Source organism: Lepisosteus platostomus, chromosome 24 (assembly GCF_059453375.1).
Source record: "Lepisosteus platostomus isolate fLepPlt1 chromosome 24, fLepPlt1.hap1, whole genome shotgun sequence".
Classification (NCBI taxonomy): Eukaryota; Metazoa; Chordata; class Actinopteri; order Semionotiformes; family Lepisosteidae; genus Lepisosteus; species Lepisosteus platostomus.
Window position 1 is genome coordinate 16,018,677 of NC_142634.1, and position 22,139 is coordinate 16,040,815.

At 35.7% G+C, this 22,139-nt stretch overlaps 1 long non-coding RNA gene across 1 annotated transcript in view; it reads left to right on the forward strand.

The window, feature by feature from the left end:
- The first annotated feature begins 6,347 nt into the window (after positions 1–6,347).
- Positions 6,348–22,139, forward strand: part of LOC148641772 (uncharacterized) — a 54,926-nt gene continuing 39,134 nt past the window's right edge. Inside the window, exons 1-2 of the long non-coding RNA XR_015929698.1 lie at positions 6,348–6,553; positions 9,863–9,904. This is a non-coding gene — a long non-coding RNA (uncharacterized LOC148641772). The remainder of the gene's footprint in view (positions 6,554–9,862; positions 9,905–22,139) is intronic.

Sequence of the window (22,139 nt, forward strand, 5' to 3'; positions counted from 1 at the left end):
AATGACTTGTAGTTATTTTTATTTAACAGAAAGAGCAGTTACAAAAATATAACTAAGGTGAAATCAAGTTGGTGGCCTCAATATGGCCAAATAAGCAATATTGTACCACCCAAACCCCAAAAGACAGCCCAGTGTTGTTAAAGTCCTCATCTTTACTTTAGGTAACTAGAAGGTCCAGTGATAGCGAGTAGCTACTAGACTAGCACCTACTAGCGGAGTATACTGCAGTTAGTTTAATTGACTCTCACTTCACAAACAAAACTTTTCTACGATTGTACAAATTACCCTACATCTCAATGAACACTCGGAGTACCATGATAGTTGCCCAGCACTTGACCAGTAATGTACTGAAGTTCTGACTATGCTCAGTGTTAATAAGCGTGTCCCTGTATCAATGGCATTTATAGTACTGACCCATTACAGGAGGACTCTCCATAAGAACTATGAGACAAATACCACGGTTTGTGTATCTGAAGTTATCCAACAATATTATATTGTTATATACTGTATTACTAGTATAATATATAACATCATCATCAAAATGCTTTCAATTGGTTAGCCAATTCAGAATCTCTGTGGTCCGGAGGCCAAAAGGCAGGTCCATTGCAGGGCACACACTGACACAAATACACAGTACTACTACTACTACTACTACTACTACTAATAATAATAATAATAATAATAATAATAATATCAACAGAGAGAAGTCTGTTTAAGAGCCTGCAAGTTTGAATTATCTGGAAGAGTAACTTTTTTGTTGAAGCTAAATCAAGTAGGTAGGTGTCTTGTTACTTATACTGTAAATAACGTCTTCAGTTGGTACATCTCAGTAAATTATAGTGCTTCCTACTTTAGTTGCAAAAAATACAAAAAAGTGCTTTTTCTTAAGTCATAAAATATTTTAAAGGAGTGAGAAGAGAAAAAATAAGTGGTTTTGCAGTCTTCAATATCTTGCCCATATATGAATCATGTTTAACATATTTATCACCAGCTGTACCACAGTGCAAAATAAAATCTTGGCATAAAAATCATGCTTTTAAAATGAAATCAACAGATGCAGTGCTTCTTCTAAAATCTCTTGAGAGTACAATATATGCATATTGACATTGTGCACTTTTTTAAATTCTTAAAAAGGTAAATGTGACCAGCATTTCTCTTTTCTTAGTTGCATCAGTAATATTTTCCTGTGTTGCTTGCAAGGTGGATAAGCAGTGGCTGTGACCATCTAATATTACTGTACTGTACCTTCAAGGCCAGTCCTTCCGAATTAGATGCGTGATTGTGTGATTTTGTCATTGTCATGTCTGTAACATTAACAGTGCTTTGTTTCACTTTCTATGCAGCTCACCTTTAACTCTCATACTTTATACATTTACACCTCTTTGAAGTCATTATATTATTTCATACAATTGTTTTAGATTAATTTCCTTTAACAAAGTTAAAAACTATAATTGACCAAAGTTACAGTAAGTACTGTGAGTTAAGCCAATTAAATACTTCACAGTTCATTGCAGGTTGCCTAGGACTGCCTTAACCTGCCTAAGGTAGGTAAAGAAAGTAATATTTAAAATTCACAGAGTTGCTTCTCTTAGTTTACCATGGTCACAAACTCTCTGTAGCATGACTGCTGTAAGAGTTCATTACTGCACAAAAAAATAAAAACATCATTTGAAAATGATCTATTTTCATTAGACCACTTTTAGACCACTATCATGTAATCTGAAAGTACTGCAAATTTTCGATTCTAATAAATGAATCTAAAATACAACTAAATCTCCATTTCTATGGTGCCCCACAGTGATTGTTAATCAAATCTCTGTTATAAGAATTCACTAAAAAGGAGAGCTGTTTTAGCCTGAGGATTCCATAATATAGGAAATCAGAATTTCCTAAAACTGCAAGAATAGTGTTTTGTAATAATGCTCAGATTATCTGGGCAAAATCTGCTTCCCAATCTGGTTAGAAAAAGGAAGTTTCCTGCAGTACAGCTTTGAAGTTGATGATGAATGATGGGGTCTATGTTTTCCTCTCTCTTCATGTTCTTCTCTCCTTTACTGTGTATCTGGTCCTGTATTTATTCATTGATCCATTCTTAAGGAAGTTGGATTAATGACCTCCTTAAGAATAGCCTGTTTACTGTAGAAGGTTTATTCTTTAATATAGCAATACTAAGGATATACAGTGAATGTAACTTATAAAAGTAAAAATATAGGGATACCCTTTGATCATTTGTGTCTTCCTCCCCAATAGCATAAAGAAATCTCTTTCTTAACTTTGCGCTAACTAATTTGCCCACCACAATGTCACAATGGTCTATTTGTTTAAAACAATGTCACAATGTTTAAAACTTGTTGAAGAACTTCTATGTGCCTCTAAATTGATAACTGCAGCAATTCAGGGTATGTTTATAAATACACTTTTGTGACAGGTTTCAAAAAGTTCAAAATATAAAATCAGTGTAATACTTTTATATTGCCAGTAAGTGGGTGGCATAACATGTACAATATGTAAAAATTACCTGGGAATTCAGAACCCTTTTTCTTTATATTTAGTTTTGGTTTTCTAAAGCAACAAATTCACTAATTTTCAATTCTGAGCAATAAACGTATACTCTCAATCACTTAATGCAAATGTCATGGCAAAAGTTGGATAATGAAAATAATTGCAAGTGTTTATATATTCAGTAAGTTCACCAAATTAACATCAATTAAGATCAATCAATTCTGACTAGGGGTCATATTAACAAGGACTTTCTGCCAAAATGCATCTCATTATTGGAAGACAGCAAGTTTTTAATAATGATGATGATAAAGTGGTGAGTTTATTTGCATGTTTCTTTTTTAATGAATGTAATCATTTTGTAGCAGTGCTGAAACAAGACAAGAGTGGGCAATACTCTAGATTTAATTTAAATTCAGTGATTTTAATGAATTTATTTCTTCTTTGGACAAACAAAACAATCTCTTCATATTAATTTAAGATAAATGTAACATCAGTTTTCACAAAACATATTTCTTTGAAAATCATATACAGCTTACACTCCAATGAAATGCGTAAATAACCTTATACTGTTCAGTGCTACTGTATACTTATATGGAAACATATACTTATGTGCACAAATATCTACAATTTACTTTTTTTTTCAGAGTGAATCAATTAAACCGAATGAGTTATTTAATTTTATTTGGGACACTCCACTCAGAAGCTTATTCCTTTGTCATTAAAGGTGGAAAATGAACTATTCTTAAGTGTTCTGGTTTCTTTTAAAGTTGCCTAAAATGTGAAACAGCAACTACAACTGTCATATTAGTGCTTGTCCCAGGGTTGTACATAGGTAGCTCAATATGGTGAAAAGATTCCATTTTATGGGTGTTGTACATTCTAAACACAAAAATATACTTCAATGGAATTATGTTATTCTGTGTTATGTGTATATAATGGGGAGTATTATTTATATGCAACTCTGGGGGCTTGCTGGAATGGAATTATAATGTATATTTAATGAAATTCATGACAGAAATTCCATTTAGTTGTACTGTATATTGGGACATTCTAGTGGGAAGGACTTTGAGTAGAAATTATGTACCTCCACGGCTGAAAAAGGAAAAGGTTGATTGGTTCACCTTGATAGCATTTGCCATGTTGCAGGCTACCAATTAATAAAATGGTGAAATAATATCAATGTAAATACGCCTATAAGTATATAAATAAATCTTTTCTTTATGGTGTGGTGACATTTCACATTGGTTGGTATTTCTTTTTATGTGTGTGGACACGACTCCTCAGATAAACAGCTTTGCATTATTTTCTGTAAGCTTTTTTGGACTGCTCATGATTATCTACTCTTACACACACCCCATTAGCAACCTGGGTGTGACACAATACCTACTACTATGGACTTCAAGCATGGGAATGTATCCGGATGAAACGTTTTTGGAATCCAGTGATCATTGGGGTTGAGACCTCAATAACAGTTAATTGTCACACCATGATAGATAAGGCAGATGCTGGATATTACTAATAAGGGTGCTACAGTAATCATTTTCATATGTTCAAAGGCTCTCCAAGATGGATTGACACAAATAGAAGGAATTACTTCATCAAATCCTAGAAATACTTTGGTAGAATCCAACTACCTGTATCAACTTAAGATTTAAGTTAAAAGCAAGGAGATACACATTTACCATGAAGACCGTGGAATCAGACAACATTCACTGCAGTAGCAACACCATGAAAGATCATAATAGCCATTTTCTGGGACTCAAAGCAGGTTTTGATGACTGCCTCTATGCTGCCAAAAAGTGCTAACTGCTGTTAGGGAGAAGCATGATTCCTGTTTGATGAAAAAAATACTTCAGAGGGAAATGCTGATCGAAATGATCTGAATCACTCATCCTGCACTGCAAATCAGTCTCCAGAGAATTACTACACATTTTAAAATTCAAATGCCCACCTACGTGGTTTCAGGACTTTAGGACTTGAAACCTAAAGGCATCCACTCAGGACTGCCTAGAAGGGGAACATGAGTTTTGTTGGCTACAACTGTCTGTGGATAAAGCGACGAAGTAGCTAGAATCAATTTTAGCACCATGGTCTATGAACTATAAATGTTCGACATTTAATGCTTTTTTATATCAGGTAACACAGACCAAAGGTGATTTTCAGTTAATTAAAATCTTAGGCTTCTTTATTTATCAACATTAGTGATGTCTTAATTCCTCCTTTCATGATGGATTAGTCAAGATGTCTCCTGTTGATTAACCTCGTTCAAGCATCAGATCAGAAAACTGCTCAAAGCAGGATGAACATTTCCAAATGTAAGAAAAGTTACACTGCCTTGTTTCTACCCTTGATAGTATTTTACCCTTAATGTTTTTACATACTGTAAAGGCATTCTTTTCCTTTTGAGTTATTGTCAAATGTACTTATAAATGTTCACTGCTGATTGTCTAGCATTTGCCATTTTGAATGTAATATTGATTTTGATATTACAATCTGTCTGTTCCAAAGCCTCAAAATATTTCAAAAATACTATAATTGTCATGCAGTAACGGCAGCTTGGCAGTAGACCTTTCTGTTATGGAACTATTGTCAGAATGACAAATAATGGTTGAAAAAGTATTTGAGATGGTGTTCTCCTAACATAAAACTGAGTCTGCATGTTTAACTTACAGACTGGCAAATTCTGAACAATTGTTTCTATTTAACTGTAACTCTGGACTTCACCCGAACAGGAGGGATCATCATCAAGGTGGTGAGATGAAAAACTCTATCCCGACTTCAAAAATTTGAGAATGAGATAACATGTCTCAGGGTTGAAAACAAGTTATCCCAGCATGTTTGAATGCTTTTAGCTGAAACACTCTCATTTACTTCATCATGAGCCCACAGGAACACACTAATGTCTGTGATAAAGCCAAGTATCAGTATAAGAACTGTCAAATACTGATTGCTGCTGTCACATGCTGGACCAGTCACAGAGAAATTTGGAACCACCTGGGCTGCTGAGCTGATGTACTCTATCAGTCAGGTGCACAGTAATGTCAGAACGCACATTGTACCCCATTCACAAATACCAGTGATACCACAGGTGGGGCCCTGACACGGCATCCAGTGGTGACCATCTTTTAAGTACCTTAGGAAAGCCTGTGACCAGCAGGCAGCAAAGAGGCACCTAAATCTCAATTCTACTATGCCAAATTAAGTGCATTGTTTTGAAAGTAGGACACCATAATAGGCTTGAGGATAGGTAGACACCTACAGTATTTTTTTGCAACATCATCAAACTCCACAACACACTTCATCTCAGTATACTGTATGGTTCATCCTCTTGTGAGTGCCTTTTAGAATAACTTTCTTGTGAAATTTGTTTTATTCTAACAATATCTAGCAAACAACTTTTTACAGAATGTTTTGTAGTTCAGGCATGGAACTGCATACAGTACAATACACGAGTATACATTATACAGGTACAGTATCTGAACTCCCCTTCTGTGCTATTTATACTGGTATTTTGTCATTTTGACAGTGTTGTTCATTGGTTCTGTTTGGGAAAAAGAAATTGTTAACAGTTCTCAGGATTCCATTCTCTGGAGGATAAAAATAGTCATTTTACTAAGAGTCCAAAACCCATATTTTTTTCTGGAACACAGAAAACTGAATCCAGTTGTTCTGCTATACTTGGTTTCCTGTGGTTGTGTGCCAAGCAGGTGCTCCCCTACTAACAGCAATGTTAACAATTACAACAAGCAGCAACAAAGTTAACCCGCTTGACTCAAACTACATGCACATGTGTGCTGTTTATATAACGCAACATTCTTTTGTGATTTCATGCATTTGAAGCTAGATTGAGTTTCAAGCATTGTTCTTTCTGCTCCAAACAGTCTTTTTGATCATGCAGCATGCTTTGGAACAGACAGGGATAGACGTGCATATGTTTTTGTGGGTGTTCTCTTCGACAACATTCTTCACCATTTTAAAATACTGGCCACCAAGAAACAGGCTATAACTGCCAGTAAACTGTTATTCCTCCAGCCTGAGGAGGCCACCGTTGGTAAGTGTGCATACAAAATCAAATTAATTTTATTTATAATAACTTTACAATCTTTACATAAACAGTATTTGAATAAACATATTAGATGCAGTGCAGCCATGACATCAAAGTCCAAAATAAGCAGGAACAGATGAAATGCAACTAGAAGTATTCCTTAAAATGAGGCTTAGTTCACTGAAACATATAAGATCCATATGTTACTGATTCTGTGATCCTAAATGTGCTGACTACTTCTGTACCACAACCAAGACCTTAAAAACAATACTAACAATACTTAATGTTAATGTAAAGGCAAGACTTAAAATTATATGAAACCGATTGAAAGGTTTTCTTAACTGTGAGTTTTGTATGGATAACTAGGAATGTTCTTCCTTTTCTCTGGGGAAAAAAGATAAAAGGTTAAGCAGAAATAAATCAGAACATTGCTTAAATGTTTATGTGAATGTACAGTATAACATACATATCTGTGACATCAGTTAAAAGACGCTGATAGCTGCAGTTCAGTTATATCATACTTTGATTCACTTTTCTAATATTAATACTGTAAGTGATTTGAACAGAGAGTAGCAAAGCCAGGAACACAGCTGTCATGATTACATTAAACGTACTGTATAAGTGTATCAACAGCAGGTACAACAATAATAAACACAATCTTTTGCTCCTGTCCAGTGTTTTTCCTGTATTTTTTTTCCATTTCCTTGAGTCAAACCTGGGGGAAAGCCACTGTAACCAGCTAGTCCCTGTAGTATTTACTGAAACATCATGATAGTGATGGCATGAGAGAACACAGTGCCTTCTCAATATACTGTACCTCTTGAAAAGTCAAATAACACTATGAGCTATTAACTGGTCCTTAAATTAGCCATGTAAATATGAGATCAGAAATTAGTTTTATCTGTAAATACTGTGGATTACAGCCTTAGTGACAACCCACAACTTACAAAATACATAGTTTAAGTGTAGGCAACTGTGTTTTTTCATTTTGGTTAATGTGCTATATACAAGTGAAAGGGAAATTATTTAAAATTATACTTCTATGTCATAAATTATATCTCAGTAAAATATGACAGCACAACACAAGGATAACATTTCTGACCATAAGCTTAATAGCTTTACTGTATTTGCATTAATTAAAGTACAGACTGTACTAATATGTAAAAAAAAGATATCACAAAAATGGTATGAAAATAGGTTTTCCAAATTCATAGGGAAGGCCCTCTTCATGTATCCCATGAGCACATACCAATGATTCATACTCATCGAGTTTCAAAACTGAAAATATCAAAGCTTTGCCTAATTAAAGAGGAAAGTATTTTAGCATCTTGATTACAATACGGATGAATGGAATCATCTACAAAATACGAGCCAATTTTAAAATTCTCTTAAAAAATTAAAAACACATTTATTAAACCAGCACATTGGTACAGTACACAATTTTCAAACTACTTTTGCAGCCCGCATTTTGGGCAATATTTCTTTGAGTTGCTGTTTTATATTTTCCAAGAGATTTTAAAAAGTTAAATTCTCTCACATTTTGCATTGCTCAGTAAAATCAATTTGTTGGTGCATATTTTATGCTGCTTTGTTACTATTACTGTAAAGAGATGGATTATGTGGCTCAGATGCAGCAGTCCTCCATGGTGCAGAATTTAAGGGTCGGTGGTATAATATGCGATAGTGAAGCATTGTTCACTTTTATGAAGGCTACTTTGGATAAAATAGTTTATTTTTGTATTGCAAGTCAATGAGAACTTCGGATGGAATAGTAACCACATCTTGTTATTAAGATTTCTTTTAAAACCAGAAATGATTAATTTCCAAGAGCACGTGGCTAATGTTGCTTTATTAGTAGTTACTCAAATAGGTGAGGACAGTCATTTCTCAAAACATGTGTGGTGCAATATCTGTTACATATCTAAAGGTAAAACAGCATTAGGAATATCAGGGCTGAATGTCATCTTGCTGTGTTAAATGCTGATTAAAACAATGTTAATTCAGTTTATAGCTATTCCTGAATTGACCCTATTTTGAAGTAAAAGTTTCAGCCCTTTCTCTGTGGCCATGGTGGAAAGCCCATTTCCAAAACGTAAGACTGTGTTTTTTCTCCCTATATTCCTATTTTTTGAATCCCAAAGTTTTGGAAAGCAGGCTGGCATCATTTAAACATAATTTAAACTCATTAGCTAATTATAGAATAATTATATTTTGCAGCTACACCATATATATTTCATATTGCTAAATTAATGGATTAATTTATTAAGATTACATTTATTTAGTATCTAAACCATGCCATCTTTTGCTTGCATATTCTTTTTAATATTTCAGACACTATATAAATGTTGATGCACTTTAATCTAACACTGTGGTTACATGAGACCTCTTAAACTGCACATTGGTCTTCAAAGGGCAAAGAAACCCAGTGTCATTATAAAGATGTTCTGCAAAACCATTTGAATATTTTGTTTCTGTTCTGTTTTAATAACTTGTTACATCTCCCAACCCCTTCTGTTGTTTTCTTTATGCATTCTGAGCAATTTGTGTGTCTCTGTGTTATATCCACTAGCCTTCTGTGTTTGGAGAAGGGCTAGTTCCTTTTTAACATACTGTATCTCTGGTATATGCAGACTGTAACGTACCTTAGGTAGTAAATCAGTTCAACATAAATATTATCGTTACAGTGCGTAAATATTATTGTTACAATGCTGAGTCTGGCTCATCCTGGTTATTAAACCAATATCAGAAGACTGGACCTGCCTAATTGATTCTATTGTCATTAGAGAGGCATGGGCAGTACGGAGCTTCAAAAAGAGAAAATTTCCATCATTTTCAATTGCTGAACACAGAATCAATGATATTTGCCTGGATTGCTGGGCACAGATTCAAGTGGACAAGGCAGTATTTATATATGCAAACAGTCATGCAGACGTTAATTAAGTGAAGGTTTATGTCACTGGGTACATTAAAGTAGCCTTATATTTTCCTTTCCTATTGGACATTCATGCCAGGCCAGACCTCCTACATGCCTTATTGAAAAAAAAAATCCTGATGCCAACTGCTTGCACTGTAGGAGCAACTTGTAATTCAAGATGAAATCCAAACAAAGCTGTAGCCAAGGTTTCAAGTAAATAGCCGCGCTGCTTCTATGAAAGTTTCCACAAAGCTCGCAACGGCCGAAAGGTTCTTGGCTGCTTTTAGCTGAGACCTGAATCAGTGGCGACACAAAGATGGGAATCTTTTTGATTGCTGTGGATGGGTTAATCCATCTTTTCGGACCAAGTCTAAGAGTGTTTTCTTATTTTCTCCCCACAGCAGAGTACCTATGGAGCACTTCATCCCATAAGCCACTTCTAAGTAAGCAGTCCGTTTTTCTTGGACAGACTCCCTCTTTCCTAAACAGTATGATATGTCCTTTTTTTCCCTCTTTTAATGCATCCAGGATTTTTGGTTTGGCTTGTCACCCTGTGAGTTTTGTTTTCCATAATAAGGAGTTTAATGCAAAGTAAAGGAATGCGTCTTTCATTAACACAACCTCTCCTATCAAGATAGGTATATACTGTATAGGGACTTCTCCTGAACAAACACACCTGTTACTTTTAAAATGATTTTAAAAGTGTAGCTAAAATGTAGTACTGTGCATTACTTTTTAGACTGTCCTTTTGCTAAAAGCTAACTGGATGTGATTGCTGCTATCTGACAGCTATCTGAGTTTTTTTCAGGTGTGCTACATAATACATATTTTCCAGGGACTCCTGGGCAGATAGTGAGTTCCTTTTAATGATTTATAATGGAATAGATGATGATGCAGTAAGCCCTTCTAAGGCACCGATGTTTATGTCTGTCCACTTTAAGTAAAAAGAGTTTGTTTTAGGATTTCAGTAATGACTGTAAACATCAGGATTGTTGGTCAATGCAGGTGAAAGAGTGGTGTAGTGAAAATGTCAGGTTAGAAACTAAGCCAACTGAAACTCTTTAGCTGGTATATTGCCATATTAGCTTCACAAATTCCAGGTAGGTGAATAGTGGAGGAAGCAATCATTTATTTGCTTTAAAGCATGAAATAAGAGGAATGAATATGGTGCAGCTGTGTTGGCTGAAACACTAAATGGAATAGGGAAACAGGACAGACTGCTGATAATTAACGGAGCTTATTCTCCTGAGCTGAAGCCAAGAACATGCTGCCCTAGGCCATCACAACAAGGCTTGTATTTATAACTGTTGCTGGTCAAGAGTCTTTGTTAGTGTTACTTTAGTAGCAATGCTGGACCACTGATACCGATACCCCCGAATAATTGTTTTCTTTGACTTTCCATTGATTGACAATACACAGGATGCAGTTGGACTGCAGTAATGAAATAGTTATTGATGGGTAATTGTAGCATTACAGTGTGAGTATGTCTTAAATTTGAAATGCATCCTCTTACCTCGTTGTCTGATCTCACATCTGTTGTTGAACTTGCATTGTAAGTTTGGTAAAGACACTTAATATATATATATAACTCACTATCAGCTCCTATCCAGTAGTTCACCTCAGGCTACTCTTCCTGGTTCCTGCAGTGTCTTCCACGACCCAGCACAGAATTGCAATCTCAAGAGAGATAAGTTTAGTTCCTTTACTGCTACCTATTTGTTGACTGTATTCCATCACCTGTATGATATGTGCTTCTCATTCACCTCAGTGTCCACCATTGTTTCTTTGAAACATTGAGTATCAAATCTACTTGATCAAACAAGCTCATGCCTGTATCATTTACTCTCCCCGTTTGCTCTATGCAAGAGCACCCATTCTTTGATCAGATCCTGCAAAACTTCGCAGCTGAACTGACTCAGCCAAATAGCTCAGTATTTGAAGAAATCTCCATGGGTATTTTAGTGATCCGTTTGGGGCTTGTAACAACTCTGACATTCAGCTGAAGCTTTCATTTACTCAGTCAGATGTGTTAAATGCAATTAGAATTTTAACTAAACTACTGAAATGGCTTTGTTGAACTGAAATTCAGTGGGTCAGAACCTAATTTCTTAATTTGGTCCTCCTACAGATGAATACTCGCAGGGCAGCTGCCCACAACGCATAGGCTACAACTGCATCCATTTCTCTAGCACTCCTCCCTCCACCTTCACCCAACTTCATCATGGCAGCATCCTCCCTGTTTCATTCTTTGCAAGTGAGCCAGGCTAGTTAACACCAATCTTCGTCCTCTTGTATCATTGTACTGTAATTAGGATTTTACCTATCAACTGAATTGAATTTTATCCAATAGCCATGAAAAGTTTAAAATCCTTCCTCATATCATTGGATCTGTAATACACATTATTGTGATTCTGGGGTGCAGAAATTCCTTATTCTGATCAGTATAAAGAGTGGTTTAGGTACAGTATTACATTTTTGGCGCATTTATTTCAAATGTCTTCATGGATATGTACATACTCTTAAACCACAAATGCACATTTTTGTTATTATATCACACAGTGTACATTTTCATTACCATTGAACTTTATTTTGTTACAAAGTTAATGCAAAAAAGATTTATTTAAGGTTTCTCCCATCCTAACATTCCCCTAAATGTTTTTTAAGACTGAAAGAAAAACAAATTTCTACTAATCCATGACAGATGAATGTTTAACTACAGTTAAAGTGATTTAAAACCAGTCCTACATTTTAGTTAGAGTCAACTACAGTAAGTAAAACTAATACTGTATGTATGGATTCTTGTTCCTATCCTTCAAGTAAGCATGATAAAACCTTTACTGCAGTATGCTGGTTTTACACCTATGTTCTCAAGGATTTGACTTTGACAGAGAGCTACAGGCTCTTGCTGCACCAGGTACTGTATAACAGCCACAGGTGTTATGTATACAGAAATACGTCATTAATTGGCATTAACTTACAGAAAAAAACTTCTGATTGAAAACACGGCTGATCACAAATGAGAAATAAAAAATGTCTTTATTGCTGTTTTATCAGTTAATAATAATCAATAATTAATAAGAGGTGTTCACTCTGACATTTTACTGAAAACAGCCAAAAGAGAATCATTATTGAATTGCTCTTTTTTATTTTTATCTTAGCCATGTTGATTAAAAATAACTATAACTTTATTATAGTTATTTAACTTTACAACTTTAACTATAACTATAACTATATGCATATAATATAGTATATAATATATACAGTACATATGTAACTTATATAACTTATATATTGTAATTTGGAAAATTATTATTTTTCAAGAAAAATCTGATTAAGAAGGGTCCATATTGACAGGGAATCCTTTCTCATTTCAGTACAGTCAGATATATGATGTTTACGAAGAGACCTCATGCTGGCAAGAGATATCTTTGTGTAAAGACAGTCTCTACAAACACAATAATTAGGAAATTCCTCTTTATCAGAACTGTAGCTGTTCCACATTGCAAGATTGCAATTGCAAGCAGGAGGTCTTGAGATTTGATCTCAGCATAAGAATCGGTAGAATCTTCATAAGGTGCAGTGAAGTCCAGCCAGCCACAAAAACATTTCCTTTTTCTTTGAGAGTTATTTAAAACTACAATACAATGGGCTGTGGGCTCCCAAACTGCCCAGGTATGTTGTTGAAGATGATTTCATGAGATCTTTTGGGAAATGGCTGGCTGAAATCTTGAATCAATAAGCTACTTGTAACTGACTTTATACCCTTTTGTAGGATCCTATTTTCTAAATAGGATTGGAATTAAGCTTAAAAAATGTTACAGAAAAATGTTGAGCATTACCTCTTCAAAACCCAGTTTGCCTACATGTTTTTTATATATTAAATGTTTCTTTGATCCATAACTGGCTGTTGCCATTCACTGTTTCTTCTCATTGACAAAGGGGGCAAAGAAGCGACCTGCCATATCAAGATGTGCAGTTTTATCACTGAGATGCATCTGTAACACACTTCAGTCAAGAGTGGAGCAGATACAAACTGTGGTGCATTTGCAAGATGCTGCTTTTGGAACAAACTCTTGTAAAAAACAATATTGTTTACAGAAAGGGCAAGTCTGGGAAAACAGGAGAGTTTCTCAGTTTTTCTGGTTCTTTAACTTTCTGTATATGAAAACATTAAAAACAGTAAATGCCATTGGTTCAAGTACACAATTTTTGCATTTCAATGTGTCTCAGTATATGATGCGGCAGAAAAATTACCATAAATGAAAAAAGATAAAAACACAGCCTTTCAGAGCCATATGAGCATGTATTGTAATTAGCTGCATTACTCTTAAGATCCTTTATATCTTTATAGAAAATGTGATATTTGAAATGTCTTGGAAGGAGTAATCCTTATAATGTACCTAGACTACAAACAAAGTATCTGTAATTCACTTCATTGAATTAAACACAACAATATTATTTTTAAGCAGTCCCATCGTTTTATCATCTTGTAGAATAGTTTTACATCCAAAATAACAACTTGATGGAGTCTGTTAAACAAAGTGGTGACAATAGGTGGACAATCTGTTTCTGATTAGCAGTGCAGCATAGTGGGGTTAGCCAACTGTTTGCAGTTACTAAAACTCTCCAGAGCATGAGAAATCCATTGGGGTGGTTGCTTGTCCGTACAGGATTGACAGATGTTGGACACGCAGCTTACACTGAATCTGACTGGGCTGAGCTCTCTTGCCAAGTCCCCTCATCTGGCTGCCAACAGTTCCAACTACTTACATTTGCTCATATTTATTTTTAGGCCATAGACACCCCTTGAAACAAAAAGAAAAATAACACGCAAGAAACTGTGGCTGGCCTCGCAAGGAGTTTTACTGAAGTTACCTCTTGCTTGAGCTTAATCTTGTAGGGGATAAAATATTTGGAAAAATGAGCAACACCTTGTATTATCAATTCTTCCTTTGGCTTCTTACCTTTTAGGACAATCCCTGCTTGTTTCCACCTGGTTTTGAACCAGGCACCTTTCGCATGCAAGGCAAGCACCACAGTCCCTGCTGCGTAACTGTCCAGCCCCATGGATTCTCAACACCTATTTCAGGCCCACTGGATTGGTCCAGTGCAGCCACCTCACAGCTTCCAGATCCAGGGGTTGAATCTTTGAGTCTAGCCTTGAAAGTATCTCTCTGTCACATTACTTTTATATAAGTATTCTGCTTTCCTCCCAAAAAGTGTACAAGGATAGTTTGATCCCTAGGGGAATGGGAGAAAGGCTTCCATGTATGCCTTTTGCTTACAAATTAGTACAGGTTGCATGCATGGTTGTGTTTAAGGTAATTGGGGTCTTGTTTGGGCTTTTGCACTTTGACTTTCCCAGAAACACCCAAGGAAACCATTGGAAGATAGCTGGGCCTTGTGTTTGATTTTTGCTTTATTTCCTTGGGCTCTCTGTTTAGTCTTACAGGATATGCTTTCTTTCCAGGTAGAAAAGTTATAGTTAGAATAATGTGTGCCTTATATGTAAAAGGAAAACATAAGCTGCAGAAATACAAATTCCTCCATTCAACTGATCTTATAGACCTCACAGTAGTTTTATATAATGCAGAGCAATAATAGAAAAACAATTAAAACGAACAGAAAATGAGACTGTGATAGGCTGTTTAGTCAGTGATCATTTGAGGGCAGTGCAGCTGCACGGAACTGGGATGTTAATTAGCTGCAGCTGAGAGTTTTTCTTTTTACAGTCTACAACCTGTGTAGTCTCTCTAGAGGGTAATATCAGTTATTGGACACATGGACAGTGAGCAACAGCAATTGTTGAGACAGATGGACAACACTCTAAGAAGAAAGCTCTGAGGGAGAAGAAGTTCTCCTGGTCCTACGGACAGCAGACTGAGGTGTGTTGAAATGGGTGTTTATCAGAGATATAGATCGGAAAGGGCCTTGAATTGTGGGTGGGGTGTGTAGATGCCAGGCTGACCTGTGAGAGAGCTGTAGGTCTGCTTGAATGCTGTAGTCAAGCAGCACCAGGATCACTCAGGTGAAAGAAAAAGCAGCAGTTTGGGTTCTGTGTGAATGTCATGTGACGGAGATTGGTAGGGAAGCAGACAGTTGATAGTGTGCTGGTTCAGCAATTGACATGTTATAGCTTCTAGGTATCACAGACGTGTGAAATATGAGTGGAATAGAGGCTACACCATTTGCCAGGGCTCTCCCTCTGCTGAATGGAGCAAAAAGACCATCTGTCCCTTGGACAACAGAACAAACAGACTCCTCCACGTCCTGCTTTTTAATCTGTCACCTGACCAGTTGTCTTCCAGCATCTGGTGACTGGGGGCAGCAGATCATTTCTCCAAAGTCTCCTGGTCCAGACAAGGCTGCCATTACATTTGAACCTTCTGTTCTCTTACATGAGAATGGTAAATGTGACTATTAAGGCAGTCTCAAGAATTGCCAGACTGCAACTGGTGAATAAGAAATTACAAACACCAATAAGAAGGATAGTTCAGGCCTGATGAAGCCACTGATCTGTCATCTACCATCCCATGGAAAGCTGCATTAACTGCTGTTGGTTGAGTGGAATCGATGACACAATATGTTGCAAAAGTAATTAATGCTGGACGTGGACCAGCCCACTATCAAGGAAATTCTGTAATTTTATTAAGGCAGTGCACTGCAAGAAAAATGTTCCCACTTAATCTCATTGGACACTTATTCAATTGTGATTTCTGTGACCATTCCTAGGTATTCCTTTTTTATCACACATGTTTTGGGATCACAGATGTTAACTTGGAACTCCCATGCCAAGATCTGCCAATAAGAACCTAATATTGTGTCAATCTAGAATGATTCTCCTCTGTATTGAACCCCATATGCCATGGTTAAGAATGACTCCATACAAGATTCACACTGGTCCTTTATTTTTTTAAAAAAGTATTGGAAATTCCAATGGTGTAGCAAAAGAATCCAAGGAAACTATCCATCTTCCTCTTCTGTCAGTGTCTGAGACAGTTCATCAGCTTTATTTATGAACTGTGTGCAGCAAATCTTTCTTTCTTTCACATGCTTTTTTCACCACTCCTAATCTTCCTTTAAAGGTCAGTTTAGCATAATGTCTTTATAAAGAAATAGCTTGACGATGTTGCCTTCCATTTTTTTTTACAAAAAGGCAGATGGAACAGCCCTTAATCAGAGTTATAGTCTAACCTGCTGACTGGTAATCAGCACCATTAACGAAGCAGACATGACCAAGTCATTATCCTTTGAAAGTGGCAAAAATAGGTTGCTTTAGGTCAAAACAGAGACATAAAATCTATGATATGAATGTGTTGGTGGAGGGGAGTCCCCATGACTTATAAAACTCTTTGAGTGGAGTGTACAGAGAAGTGTGATTTAAGTATAAGGATTATTATTATTATTTTCAGCACTGGACTGGGATCTCATCTCATGTATACTCTTGTTTTCAGTCCTATGCATCCATAAAGCATATTAAGAGTTAGAGCCATGGTGATAATGAATAGATAGATACTGTAATTTAAAAATAAAGCAACAGAGTCTTGTAGCAGGGACTTCTGCTGGGCAGAAGGACTACTGTGCTAATTACTTACTGTGACTAATTATCAATACTGCAATATTGCTTTGTTTATTGTTGTACTGTTCAAAGTTCGGCATTGTCCAGTATGTGTAAATACTGTAGACATGGTTCCAGACTTTTCACTGTCTGTCTGTTGCCTTATTTATTGTATCACTTTGACAGTGCTTCCAGTTTTTTTAAAGGAGAAAAATGTCTTGTGCTTGTGAAATTAGTCAATGGTTTTAATTTATTTTCTAAAACAAAACAAACAATGAAAATCTAAGCGCTTTAGAGGAGTCTTTAGAACTTTTGTCAGTGGTCACATAGTTCTATTTTTTTCCACTGCAGAAAGGAATGAAATATTTCCTGTTACTTCAAACTGGTTTCCTTGGAAACCAGATTACTCCCAACAATGAGTAAAAGCCATAGGGGCCTCCAAGAAAAATGCAGATTCCAAAGTGGAAAAATTCAGCTTGTACTGTATGATTATGAATCTGTAGAACACAGAGAGCAGTTCAACACAACTAAACCACTAACAGAGTTATACATTTTGATTTTGATAAGAGAAACCGCAATGAAGTAATTGATTTTTCTTCATTATCATTTCCCAGTAAGATAGCAATCAAGTAGTCTTGGTAAACAACGCAAAACTTTAAGTGCCTACAACTAAATCTATTATGTTTTCCCTTTGTGTTTTGTTTTGGAAAGTGTGTGTTCATGTGTAATAATCCTCTGTGATAGTCTGTCATATTATAAGACAGGAACAATGTGATTATATTATTAGTGTAAAATTGAAGCAGTACAGATAACCAGGTTTATAAGGGGAGTGAGAAGAGGTTCAGTTTACAATAAAATTTAATACTTTAACCTGAATACAACAAATCAATAAATGTTAGTCTGAACACATTGTTTTGTTTATTTTTTCAGAAGTATTACAGATTATTTTTGAAATCACAGTACCTCTTATGGTACAAGGCTGTTGGAAAAAGACCTTTAGACCTTTTCTTTAGACCTTTAGACTGATTTTCTTTAAGATATTGTAGATGGGGAGATTGGCTTAAACTATGTTGATGCAAAGTTCAGGTCAAGTGCAGATAACCTTACATTCACTAACCTGTGTCCCTCTGTTGCACATCTGTTGTACAGTTGTAGCTGTGAAGTACAGCTCTGTATGCATTAAGACAGGAACGACAGGAATCACCAGTATCGGTCTGTACTGGCCTTTCTCACGTTGGCACTATGGTTGCTGTTTTCAAAAAAAACTGCTGCACAGAGCAGGACAGAGTTATGGATTTTCCCTTGGTTCTTCCAAACAATATGTACAGGGGACTTGTGAGGTAATCTTAATAAATTTCCCAAACCAGTTTCCTATTGGCTTTTGCATAATAAATGCATCTGGGCACCAGATAATGGAAAATCACTGATACTGTAGGTCAATTTTTTGTAATGATGGCAAATGACGATCAGTTCTATTCAATTCTCATTCATGCAACATCTATCTTTCTTCAAGGCTGAAAACATTATTTTTTTAACCTTGTGGTAACAGAATAGGTCTATAGTTCCTCCAAAATTATATAATCAGAATTATTGAACACATTTCTTCCAAAATATTTTCAAATTTAACCTCTAACACTCACACATCTAACATTACACACAGCAAAAATGTTTTTTTTGTTGGACCAGGTGGTGACTAGGTATTGTATCCATTTTATGTGAAAACATTCAGTAAATAAAATGGGATATTTATATTTGTATTATGATCCTACATCACGTTATTCTGTTACCTTTCTAACCTGCTGTTACCTTGGCACAATTATTATTAATTTAACTCTCGCCATTTCAAAATACATTTTATTTATAGGAATCTGTATCCAGTGTGGTGGTGTCATTAACACCATAAAGCACTGGGGTGTGTTGGGAAGTTATATTTAATCAAACAAATTAGGCGGAAGCTTTATTACAGATGTACACATTAAGATCCACGATATAAGTGCTATAGTTACAGTATACACAATTTTCCAGAGGTGAAATGGTTAAAATCTTTTTTTTTTTTTTTTTTTTTCAAAAACAATTTTACTACAGATCAAAGTTTAGTTTCTTATTGTATTATTGGGAGTCTGGAGCCAATATTTTTCACCTAATACACTGGACTTTGTCCATGCTATAAATGTAGCTCTATGGGCAATTTGATGAGAAAGTGATGCATTACTGTAAGAGGACATGTGGACCTGATCAGGAAAAATAAAATAAGCTAATGATGTCATTGCTACATGGTCCAAAGACAAATCATCTCCATACAGAGACTTGCTGCCTGTTTTCTATTTTATTCTGATGTCTGATATGTACAGTGTCTGATAAGTACTGTAATTTAAAACACTGTTACAGTAGGGGCAGAGCATTTTGCGCATACCTCTTATTTTAAATATTTATAAGATATCTTTTTTAAGAATCATTTAGAAGTAGCATTTAGAAAACCTTTTAGTATTACAGAAATGGTTGGGTCTGAAATCTTTAAAAGATGTAAAAGACAGCTTTAAAATATTTTGCTTTACACTACAAGTCTTGGGTTGCTTTACTTAGATAACATTATTTCGAAATGTTGCTACGGTAGTATCTTTACTACCTTTCAATTGCTGTTTAACTATAGGTTTTAATTAGTTATTTAATAACTTTATATTTAATGCAAGTTTTGTAAGTCATTAACATTTAAAATATCTTTATTTGTTTCATAAGCATGGCCCAAAGCAGAGACATACAGTACAGTACTGTACATACTGTACTGTAAATGTCATGCTGAAGATGAAGCTGCACAAGGTCAGGTACCTCTCATTCTTAAATTATTCATTTTTTGGCTGATGCTTTTATCCCACGCGACTTACATTTACACCCATTTATACAGCTTGGTATGTAACGTGAGATATCTGGGTCAAGAAAATTGGTCTGGTCAATTTTGCAGTAGTGTCTCACCTGAGACCTGAACCCCCAACCTTCCAGTCAACTTGCAGTGCCCTGATGAGGACAATGTTAATGTAAATAAAACTAAGCTATTTTGTTTCATGGTTTTAAAGAGGATACTACTTGTATCTGATGTACACAATGTACTCAATGTACCCAGTCTACTTAATGTACCCTTTGTACCCAATATACCCGATGTAGTCTATTAACTCAGTGTACACAATGTACTGTACCATTTCTACTTTTTACTTTATGGTGTGGAATTAAACTTTACTTGTTCCTTTGCAGTCATCCTGCAAAGATGCAGCTCTCTGCTCGAACACGATCGATCTTTCTGTCCCAATTACATCACACACAACTTGCTGTAAAATGCCCATAGCAAAATAAAATGTTAAATATTTTTAAACTATGCTGTCTTGTGACCTACTGCAGCATCTGTCATTTCAATTAATTCAATTTTAATGACTGTTGAAGATGTTAATTTATTCTCTTTCTCACCTCCTCCTCACTTTTACATTTCTAAATGTTTTAGTTTCTTTAAAAAACTCTTGGTATTCTTGATTTCTACTAGATTGAATTATACTAGCCAGTGAAATCAGTTGCTCCAACTGATAAAAAATAGGATCTATTTCCATTCTTCCTTTAGTGCATCTCCTGAGAAATTTCCTGTTTTGTCTTTTTCTTCCTAAGCAATGTTCTAAATTGTCCTATTAATCTGATTATTTCATGTTTTGAATAAATGTTTTTGTTTTTACTCTTGTGGATTTCAAACTCTTTTGGGGAGAAATCATCAGATCCAGAACACAATTCCAATCTTAAACTTCACTAGACTAGGTGAGATTGGACCTTGCCTGAGGATTTTTTCTTTTAAATATTTGCTTTTGGTTGGACTATTTTTATTTTATTGTTTTATTTTGGGTATTAATTGGAACTGTGCTAAAGCAGAGCAATGGACATACAGTAGAAAAGGATGGTGGCTATGATTTAAATATTCTGAGGAGGAGCCCGTGTTGGTGTGTGTTGTCTGTATAGGAACAAATAAAGAATAATTCAACACTGAAAAGTAGAAAAAAGAAACATAACCTCCTTACAATTGTAGATAAAGGTCTACAAATGAAATGTTGTATTTCTTCCTTCTACATTTCAGTACTTTCATGTATCACATTGGCTTTTATGTTAAAAAGAGTGAAGGAAAACAGGTTTTCTGCGAACACTTTACACTTTTTCTAAATATGTCTTCTTTGCAAAGTGAACTTGGTGTTCTCAGACACTATTGGTATTACTCAGACCTTGAACCTGCTGGAAGGAGAGAGGGCTTTATTTAATTCCAGCATTAGGTTGAAGTCAGGGGTATCATGATCAGGTATGATTCTTACAGAGTTGTCAAAGTTATATCAGAGGGTGCCTGGTGTCTCTTTACATGTGCTCTAAAGTATTTTCAAAATTAAATGATTAGAAAAGACACACCGAGATACCAGCTGAAATGACGCCATGTGATACGTCAGTAAATTAACACTAACTCTTCTTTCTAGCCCCCTGTTGCTGTACACATTTACTGTTTTCTCTTCCCCTGATTCAACATCTCTTTAGGCAGCTATTACTGTGCCTTTAAAGTGATGGACAACAATAAGGGATCTTTAATCCTGCCACTCTTTAGGTTTACAGCCATTACAAAGTGCTTAATTAAGTAAGCCGTGCTTAATCACTAAACATTTGAATGCTAAACGAGTGTCAGCGAAGCGTGACACTTGACATATTCTCTGCAAAAATAATTACAGGCGGGAGGGCTGGTTGCGCTGAGGCTGCAACTGCTTAATTTCCAGGACCTTTTCTCATTCATCACCCAATCAAAATTAAAAGCCTAGATGAACCTGGGTAATGGGAGAACTCCCTCATTCCTGCCGAGTGGCTTTCGCAGGGAGCCAATTTCACAGTCCGAGAACTTAAAGAGACAGTTGCAGCCCGACTGCCTTTTAATAAGGGCAGAGATTGTATAGAATGCCCCTCAGAAAACTAGAAGTGTTTCAATGCAGTGCACACTACAGTATATTAAGCTGTGAAACTAGTGAGGTACTGTAGTTAGAGACTGAAACATATACAGTCTATCCTGGGCAAGAATCCATAGTCATAAGTCATATATCTTCACCTGAACCAGGACAAAC